Genomic DNA, 10307 nt, shown 5'->3' with positions numbered 1-10307 from the left:
AGCAAGTACGGATGACTAGTTAACAATGAGCTCTTATTTATGAAATGACATCTAAGACGCAAAAGAAACACTGCTTTTCATAACAGCCCAGAAGTCTTGCAACATAAAAACAGAGAAACAAACTGGGGTATATTCACATAAAGAACTTTTACTCACTAATAAAATGTAAAGTTCTGGCAAAAATAATTTCCGGTGGAAAAGACTGAAACAGTGGTTGTCTCTGGCGGTGGTGGGTGAGGAGCTGACGGTGAAGGAGTGAGTGTAGGTAAAGTTCTGAGATGTGATGTTCAGTATGGATTTCACTTACTCTGGTGTGTGGATTTGTCAAAACCCGCCAACTACACATGGGAAAACTGTGCATGTCTTTATATAAATTTTGCCTCTTTAAAAGGACCTAAAATATTAAATTCCAGTGTTTAGGAAGAAGTACACTGAGGAGTTTACGAAGAAGTATCCTGATATCTGCCATTTACTTTCTAATGCATTAAAAATAAGATGGATTGGTAGGACGGATAAATTGCAAGAACAAGGATGATGTGATAAAACAAGAAATGTTAACGGGAGACTCTAGGTGGTAGGTTTACAGGAAACAGGAGAAGATTAAAAAGACTTCACAAAAGGACATTAGTCTCGAACTGCCTTGCTGTCAGGCAGAGACCACTGAAAGCCTGAATATGCTCAGTCTAACTCGACACTTGGCCAGATGACCTCCCTGTAGACCCGACCTGAAGTGGTTCTGGGTGTAAGCATCTCTTACTTGTTCCATCACAGAAATTCTTTCCCTGGCTTTTAGAATGTTAATGAAGGTCTTTCCTCTCTTACTCATTATTTGTACTTTGCTCTTCATTTTATTATTATTTGGTCCTTACCACCTTAGTTTGAATGTGGTTTTTATTGTTTCTGTTGGGTTTCCCAGTTGGTGACCCACAGGAGGAGTGGATGCACAGTGATAACAACTGATGCAGAGGTTGATAGGGGATGCAGGGATGGGGAGTGGGTGAGAAGGAGGGAAGGGGAATTTTGGGAGTGGGAAATGAAGATGGGAGGCGGAAGAAAGTACTAGAACTGACTCTGATTGTACAACTCATTTAAAGGTAAGTAAACCATAGGGAGGTGTTTTTAAATTGATGTGGTAGTGATTGTACAATTCTCCTCGATGTGACTGAAGGACTGAACTATTGAAGTGTATTCTACATAAATTATGCACCAATAAAACTGTTAAAAACAAAAAGAATTACTGTGGTTTCAGAAACCCACAAGGGCAGTTCTACTTTGTCCTATATATGGTCACTGAGTTGGCACAAACTCAAAGGTAGTGACTGTGGTTTGGGTTTTTTCCATTCCTCTAAATGGAAATTTGCTGGAGGTTTAGAGCTGTTCACCTTGCAGTTCGTCGCCTAACGGGCATAGCCCACTATGATACCAGGACTTTTTAAATTATTAAATGGAAAACTAATTTGCTGTGTGTAAATTTTCATCTAAGGCACCGATTTTAAATATGAAAAACTGCTTTGCTGCCAATTGGAAGGTACACACAACTAGGATTCATAACTCAACACACTGCAATTTGGCCTATACTCAACTACTCTACTGAACCTGTTCTTTCACCAAGGGCACTGATGACCTCCACATGGCCAAATCCAACAGCTCGTTGTTGGTCTTTAGCTTTCTTGATCTTTCTGCTGCATTTAGTACCATTGACCACTTGAAATTTCCCTTCCCCTTGTGTTCAGTGGCAGATACCACTTCTCTTGTCGATTTCTATCTCTAATTATTCCTTTTCCACCTATATTTTTTATTTTCCCAAAACCAAAACCAGTTGGAAGTTAAAACAGATATCATATCTTTCCATAGTTGTTTGTCCGGTTTGACTAGAGAAGAGAGAGCTTTATATCAAAGAGCAATTGTATACTGAGAAGCCATCCCAGCCCAGTTCAGGTCAAGTCCTTAAGTCCAATATTAGCCCATATGTCTGATACTAGTCCATAAATTCCTCTGCAGACTCACACAGCACATTCAACGATGCCAAGTGCAGGAAGATCACAGGCTGGTGGATAGAAAGTCTTGTGGAAGCAATGCAATGCTGGTAGAAGCATCTCAGGCCTGGCTCCTCCAGCTCTCTGAGTGTGGCTCCTCAATAGGAAGATGCAGCAGAGAGAGTCTGGCCCACCTCTTCTGATGGTAGACTCAAGAGAGAGGAAGCTCCCAGAATCCTTATGAGGAGGCCACGCCCACATAGAGGCATCATCTGGCTCTGAGTTGTTGACAGGCTAGACTCCACCCCTGCACTAATTTATCAAGTTGGCATGAAATTATGTAATGACCACAATAGTTCAACCACATCAAGCAATATTGTACAATTACTATCACAATCCATTTCAAAACATTCTCTTGCTTCTTGAACTCCTTGGTATCAGCTCCCCTTTACCTCACCCCCCCCTCACTGTACCCTCCAGGAACCCTTATTCTACTTGCTGTCTCTATAGGTTCATCAATCCTGGGTTTCTTATAACAAAAAACATGTAACACAAATTCAAGAGGGTTACCCCCAATGACAAAATACATCTGATAAACCCCAGTATGAAAAACAAAGAAACACAGAAAATGTTGAAAACCAGATCAAGCCCAATCGTGCATCAGAGGGGGATCAACTGACAAGGTTTTAGCCGTTCAAGTCAGGTTTATCCTTTCGATCTTCTATAGTCATCTCTCCAATGCACTGTTTAATAACCACTTTCCTCCAATCCCTCATTATGGGTAGAAGGAAATCACCAGAGGCTTATTTCCTATGTAGATCCCACAAATGTATCTTGAACTCTCATTGTCATCCAAGGATTCCTTTTTAATTCCTTTTGGGGACATTAGGCACTTTCAGAACCAGAGGCCCTCATCTAAAATACAACAGGTTCCAAATGGCCTTCTAGCCCTCAGTCAATCTTCCCTTGGCAGCCAATAAAACATTTAGAAAGCAGATCTCCAACCTTTCAAAGGTATGGAAAAAAATTACACCTACGAGGAGTGATTATTTTTAAACTCTATTGTAATTGAGGGGTCCTGGTTGCGTAGTGGTTACATGTTAGGCTGCTTAACCTGGAGTTCAACAGATCCAAACCACCTCTTCTCCTCGGGAGAAAGATAAGGCTTACTACCCCCATTGAGAATTATAGTCTAAGAAACCCACAGGGAAGTTGTACCCTGCCCTATCGAGTGGCCATGAGTCAGAATTGACTCAATGGCAGTGAGGTATCTGTTGTTGTTTCCTGGTTTATTGTGATTTGGGTGAAAGTTGACAGAGCAAACTGGTTTTCCATTCAACAACTCATGCACTATTTTTTTGTACAATTGATTGCAATCCCTACAATGTAAACAGTTCTCTTTCCACTTCCTGTCTCTGCTTCCGTGTTCCCTTTGTTTTTTCCTAGCCATCTGACTTTCTGAGATTCATCTCTGAGCAAATGCTGCCCTTTTGATCTCTTGTGGCCAATTGTTCTAAGGAATGCATGCACACCTTTCTTCTGTACTTGTCCACCTTATAACTCCACTCCTGCCAGCCAATCCTGGCTCTATCGACACTTCCTCACTGCCATCCAGTTGATTCCAACTCAAAGCAGCCCAACAGCACAGAGCAGAGACTATGAATCTTTTCAGGGGTAGAAAGCCTCATTTTTCTCCCAAGATCAAAACTACAAGGCCAAGAAATCCAGCTCGAGTGTTTCCAGGGCTGCATATCTTTACTGAAGCAGGCTGCCCCATCTCTCACGGGGTTCAAACTTCCAACATTTCAGTAAGGCACTTAATTCATTGCACCCCCAGGGATCCGTGTTCACTTTACAAGCCTGTCTACTGTTTGACTGAAAGTGGAGGCACTGAAAAAAACCAAAACCAAATTAAACTCCCTGCTAGCAAGTCGATTCTGACTCGCAGTGACCCTGTAGGACTGAACAGAACGGTACCCTTGGGTCTCCAAGGCTGTAAATCTTCATAGAAGCAGAAAGTTTCAGCTCTCGCTTGAAGAGCGAGCAGCTGAAGGATTTGCAGTAAGCAGCCCATGGGTAACCCACTAGGCCAGCAGTTCTCAACCTGTGGGTTGCAACCCCTTTGGGGGTTGAGCGACCCTTTCATAGGGGTCACCCAATTCATAACATTAGCAAAATTACAGTTATGAAGTAGCAACAAAAATAATTTTATGTTTGGGAGGAGTCACAACATGTGGAACTGTATTATTAAAGGGTCTCAGCAGCATTGGGAAGGTTGAGAACCACTGCCCTAGACTACCGGGGCTCCTTTGTGGACCCATGGTGGTTAGCAATTAGATTTAAATTGCTGAATGATATCTCACAGCTGGGGATCAAACAGGGATTGTGGACAGAAACTGCTCATTGGTGCCTCACCTCAAGTGGCACCCAGGACCCATCCCATTAGGCTCTGAGGGTACCTGTCCCCCAAAGGATAGGTATACTCCCCTTAGGCCAGCATCCTAACTCTCTTACTCAATTTGGGCCCACCTCCCTCCTACTTTGCTTTCTAGCAATGCCATACTACAGATTACAAACAGCACCCAGGGCACCATCACCTCTCAAACGAGGGAGCGTCAACATTTTCATGGAAAATGAAATGAAAAGATAACGTCGTTTTCGATGAAGTTTTGAAACCCTCTCAGCCAAAAATCAAAAACATCCCCAATCCACCATCCATATGATGAATGTTCACTCACTATTCAGCAAATCTCCAGTATCTGTAATCGGGCATTCCTTCCTCTGTACCAACACACTATTATACTTTTTTCCCCAAGTCATTTTATCAGGACATAATGCAGGCATCATACTACTCATGAGTTCTGTCACATCAAGCAGTGTTGTGCAATGTTGCATAATTGCTATTACCCCAAACAAGTTCAACACATTTTCTTCGTTATTGCACTCCTTGAGAGCAGCTCCCCCGGCAACCCTTACTCGCTATTTGCTCGCTACATTCACTCAACCTGAGTTTCAGGCTGATTTTGTTATGAGCATTATACCAGTTATGTTATGGACATTTACCGGTTGTAGTGCTTCTCAGGCATTACAGCAATTACTGATTTATCTGCCCGTCTTCCCCAAGAGATTTAAACCAAGTGGCGGCAGGAATCTTTTGGCCCTGGGGCTTGGTAGAAAGACTAAAGAAGTGCTTTACCAAGTGATCTGGGCAGGAGTCCCAGCCCGAAAGGAACTCGTATCACGGGTTATTTGACCATAATGGGGCGCGGGGGGGGGGGTGCGGGGGAGCGGGCATTCGGGACTTTGAAAACACATCCCGCTCTCGAGAGCGCGCAGCGCGGGCTACGTTCCCCAAGGCCCCGCCTCTGCAGTTTCCGCTCTGCGATCCGAAAACCGCGCGATCCTCCCCGGGACGGGCCTTCAGAGCTAGCCCCGCACGGCGGCCCCCACCTACCTCAGGTAATGAGCGGTCTGCTCTGGGCTCAAGGACGCGGCTTCCGCAAACCCTCTGGACGCCTCCATTGCGCTCGGCCTAGATAGCCCACGTTCCCTTGACTAGGGGTTTGAATTTCGCTCGCTCCCGCGTTGCACACGCGCCGAACGCGTAGTGGGCGGAGCCAACCGGCGCACTGCCTGTGCCCCTCCCACGAGGGTAGCTGACCTGCATCGACGCGCTAGGCCGCTAGAAGGCGATCGCGGCCCACGCGGCGCATTTCCAATCCAAACGCTGCAATGGCGAATTCCTCATTTTGGGGAGGAGTGTGGCTTAAGGTAGAGAAGCAATGGTGGCGTCGTGGTTACGAGTTTAAAGTCCGCAGTGCGAAACCGCTGCCGCTCCTGGCGAGAAAGACGGAGCTTTCTACTTCCACTGACAGTCGCAGTCTCAGAAACTCACAGACAGTTCTGCCCTGCCCTGTAGGGTCACTATGAGTGGCATCGACTCGATGGCAGTGAGCTTGTTTGTTTTGTTTTTTGTTTTGCTGAAGTGGGGTATGTGGAAGTTGAATGTAGGTGAGCGTGCAAGGAAATGTGTGCGTGGTGTGGGGTAGAGGAATAAGTGTGTGTGCCTGTGATCTTAATGGGTCCTAAGAGAAGTCATCCGGTAGCCTGCTCACCCTTCACCCACAGACAGCATCTTTCCCCTGCTAGCCAATCTGAGCATGTTTTGAATTCAAACTCTCCTTTACTTAAACCACAGTGAAGAAGGAGCTTTAATAGCCAAACCCAAGCGCTCATTTAAGAAATAATAAGTCATATGCTCACTGTTTCTTCAAAAGCTTCAACTAAGATCCTGTCACATTTTCAAAAGGAAAATATGGCAATTGAGTTTCATTGGTTAGCTTGAGCATTGCTTAAATGGCGTGTGCCAACAAAAATTGTGTTACAGTGGAAATGGCAGTCATTGGACCTTGGGTGGGACTCCTGGCTTAGTGGGTGTCCAATGCAAGAAGACCCAGACCCACCGTATATTTAGTACCTCAATGCTGCCCTTGCATTAATGTGAGAGGTTTTAATCTCATAGGCAAGGATCTGTCCTTGTAAGAAATGATACAGGAAAATTTCCCCTAGCACCAAGGGGAAGAAAGGGAACCAATGGCAATGATCGACGTTCAACAGCGGCCCCCACCCCTCCGTGCCAAACAGGGACACATGGGTGAAGGGAGACTGCGGATGGTGTAAAATATGAAAAAAAAATTAATTTATAAATTATAAAGGGTTCACGGGTGGGGGCGGGGAGGCGGGAGAAACTGATACCAAGGGCTCAAGTAGAAAGAAAATGTTTTGAAAATTATGATGGCAACATATGTACAAATATACTTGACACAATTGATATATGGATTGTGGTAAGAGCCCCCAATAAAATGATTTATTTAAGAAAAATAAAAGAAAGATAAAAAGAAAGCAACAATTCATGGATTGCTGCTCCCACTTGCACTGTCCTTGAATACTCCTCATATCAACAGAATCTTCAATTCTGTGTCATTCCATAAATTATTGATGTTATCAGTGCAATCCCCGTATACCCCAGGGGGATGATTGACAATGCTTTTCTTTTTTTGTTTCTTTGGTTATTGTTTTTCTGCCTTTTGTTTGTTTTTGTTATTCTTTTTGTTGGTTTTCTTTGTGTCATAATATGACAAAGTAAACCAGAGTCGTTCATAACCCAGGGACAAGCAGATGGATTCTGGGCCCCCACTTAATTCTAGCCCTAATCCGCAAGTAGTTAGTTCTGATAACTTGGCCCTGCTCCATACTCGCCTTTATGAAGAGATCATTGAAGATAAGGATGTCACTGCGAAGTGTGGGAAAGAAAGCAGATGGTGCCCGGCTATCAATCGGAATAGTGTCTGGAGTCTTAAAGGATGAATGTGGTGAAAAAGCTGATGGAGAGAATTTCCTAGATAAGAAAGAGGTGTCTGCCTCCATCCCTCATGTCCTTGAAACTGTTTAGAACTCAAGGTGATGCAAAATAGGTGACTAGTTGCTGTTGCAAGCACCTACCCCTCCCACTCTAAACAATGGAGCTCAAGAGAACTTCCTCAGGATGCTACAGGGCTACTGCTCCCCAGCTAGCATGATCCAAAAAGGTTTGGATTACTGAGAAGGAAAAAACCAACCTTCCCACTCACCTGCCATTTGCCTACTGGATTTTCTCAGCCCCATTGCCACATGGCTGCTGGGCTGCCCTTCTTTAAAGCCACCAAACTCTCCAACAATGGTGCTCCTCCCCTCTCCCTATAGCCATTGCTTCCTCTGGGCCCTTCTCAGTGCCTGCTGGAGTCCCACCTCCCACCCCAGGGCACCAGTGATCTGGAAAAACCCATGTTGGGCCTTTCCTTTGGTCCTCCTTTGTAAAAGGTCATCCACATTCACAGTCTGGAAATGAGAGGGGCTGGGAAGAGGGAGTAGAGGGAATAGCTAGGCAGATGCATAAGAGGGAATCAAAATAATAGTTAACCACTTTATCCCATTCAGTATATCCCAAGCCCTGTTCAAGGCACTTTCCAGATATTAACTCTCTTTGCCTTTGTTCAACATTCTCTTTGTTCAACATCTATATGTTCAACATCTATCCCCAGGTGAGGGTACCCCCATCATGAACTTCTCTCAAGAGAATGGAATTTTTAAAACTCTCCCTAAACAGAACTCAAAATCTTAAAAGAGCCCAGACTGACTGGTTGGAACCCCAAGATTGTGGCCCTCGCCCTTCAAGTCTGGAACTGAATTCACCTCTGTGTTAGAATAAGCAACCATTTAAGATCAAAAGGGCAGCATTCACTCCAGGAGAAAGTTCAGATGGTTGGGAAAGCGGGAGGAATAAAAACAGGAAATGGAAACAAGGAGGAAGTAAGATAAACTAAGCGTTGGTGCATCTGGGGGAGTGCACTGGGGGAGTTATATCAGAATGTGTATTAAATGTTGAATGTAAAACTATGCTGTGCTCTGAAAACCTTCACTAATTCACCGTGAAAAGGTTTTGCTTCAAAGTCCTTCCTACTTATTGTTAACTTGTTTAAATGTGATAATGGGTTTGTTTGCTTTTTCCATTCCTCATCTGTTTTCTCACTGTCATCAAATCAATGCTGCCTCATAGCAACCCCCTGTGGGTTTCCAAGAGTTTAACCCTTTATAAGGAGTAGAAAACCCAGTCTTTCGCCCACAGAGTGGCTGGTGGTTTTGAACTGCCAGCTATAGGGATCGCGACCCAATGCATAACCACTATACTACCATTATTTGAGTAGTTTCAAAGTGATGTGATGCCTGAGATGTACATTAAAATACCCCGGTAAGAAGAAAAATGAGAGGGGATAAATTAACAAGATTAGCAAAATATTGATAATTATTAAAACTGGTTACAGGGCTCCATTACCCTCTTCCATCTACTTCTATGTGTGTTCGAATTTTCCATAATATTTTTTTAACTAATCTGAGAATTATAGTCACCCACACCCAGAGACCTCACTCACTCACTGCCAAGTCAATTCCAACTCATAGGGGCCAGATCCTTGGTACTGCTGTTTTGTGGGGGAGCTCAGAATAGATGAATGGGCATGGATAAAACAGAATAAGAGCAGTAGCTATTACTGATACAGCACTTAAGTACCAGACTTTGTTCGACACTATATATACATTTAATCAGGGGTGGGATTTAGCCAGTTTGCACTGGTGTGGCAGAGCTGATACCTAATTTTTTGTTAAATTCAGCAAACGGGTTGTTAAAATGGCACTTGTAATTAGGAATCTTTCTAAAAGAAAACTCCCATTATCTAGCTGCTCGATGTGGAAATCACAAATTTGCATTCCTTACTCTTTTTTAATGTTCATCTGTACAACAGCATATTCTAATGTTCATTCCATCCACAGGTATAAAAAATTAGAACTATGTTTGTAATATGTGTTTATTCATTTCATAAAACTTGGAATACTTTTGATGAAAAGTACATTTTGATTCTCTTTTGTTTGCTACTTCAGTAAAAGAATGTATAACGTAAAGAGAAAGAGTGCCGGGCAACCAAAGGGTAACATGCTTTCATTCATTTCAGCTTTCTGTATGCCACAAATTCCCACGAGAATTATGAGTGAATTATGCAATTCCTGAAAGTGTTCAAAGAGCTGAACATATTGTCAGAACAGTTGCTCTAAGTTCAGTGAAGTGGAAAGGGTTTTTCAAAGATGGGCATAATATGCTCAGAGAAGAGAAGTCACTTGTTTCTAATATATCAAGCACAATGACTATTATTTAATTGCCCCACTTCTAAAGAAATGGGATCCTACTCCTACAGAGAAAAGATGGTTAAAGATAAATCACACAAAGCAGGCTGCAATTACAGTACTTCTGTTAGTGGAAGTCCTGCCATTATCCTACTGAGAGAAAAAGCCATGTTGGCCGGCTCTGGTTTTGCCTCTTCAGGTGAGATCATGACCAGTTAGCACATACAATTATGAATAATAATCATAAATAAATAAATCACACATCCGATGATGTTTAGTTAAAAGCAAAGAATATGGCAAGGGAGGCCGCCAATCAAAAAGCAATATGGAAAGGTCTCAAATAACAGTCTTATTGGTTTTTTTAAGGCATTATTTAATATTAAATATTTAATTTTTCATTAATATTTGAAAACTCATAACATAATCTAATTTGTTATTTTATTGTAATTTGTAAAATTTTGTTCTTATTTAAATATTAACTGCATGAAGTAATAAGCTATCTTTTAGTATATCATTTTTTTATACTTAAAACAGTCATTAGGGCAGCGAACCGGATGTTAAATTATTTAAATCCCACCATTGCATTTAATCCTCCAAACAGTCTTGTTAATAGGAAAC

The 10307-nt window shown here is 42.8% G+C and overlaps 1 protein-coding gene and 1 non-coding gene across 2 annotated transcripts in view; one reads left to right on the top strand and one right to left on the bottom strand.

Moving 5' to 3' along the window:
• The window catches only part of ERCC6L (ERCC excision repair 6 like, spindle assembly checkpoint helicase), a 31706-nt gene extending 26215 nt beyond the window's left edge, over positions 1 to 5491 (bottom strand). The window contains exon 1 of the mRNA XM_045290241.1: positions 5431 to 5491. The gene's annotated coding sequence lies outside the window, so the exon portion shown is untranslated. The remainder of the gene's footprint in view (positions 1 to 5430) is intronic.
• Positions 5492 to 9788: 4297 nt separating this feature from the next.
• On the top strand, positions 9789 to 9919 carry LOC115869672. Its single transcript, XR_004046319.1, has one exon. It is a non-coding gene; the product is annotated as a small nucleolar RNA SNORA69 (small nucleolar RNA).
• Positions 9920 to 10307: the final 388 nt, after the last annotated feature.

The sequence above is a fragment of the Echinops telfairi genome, unplaced genomic scaffold (genome assembly GCF_000313985.2).
Source record: "Echinops telfairi isolate 266 unplaced genomic scaffold, ASM31398v2 ScPeMD7_34;HRSCAF=130, whole genome shotgun sequence".
Classification (NCBI taxonomy): domain Eukaryota; kingdom Metazoa; phylum Chordata; class Mammalia; order Afrosoricida; family Tenrecidae; genus Echinops; species Echinops telfairi.
Note: the sequence above shows the minus strand (reverse complement) of the source record. Positions and strands in the feature narration are given on the sequence as shown.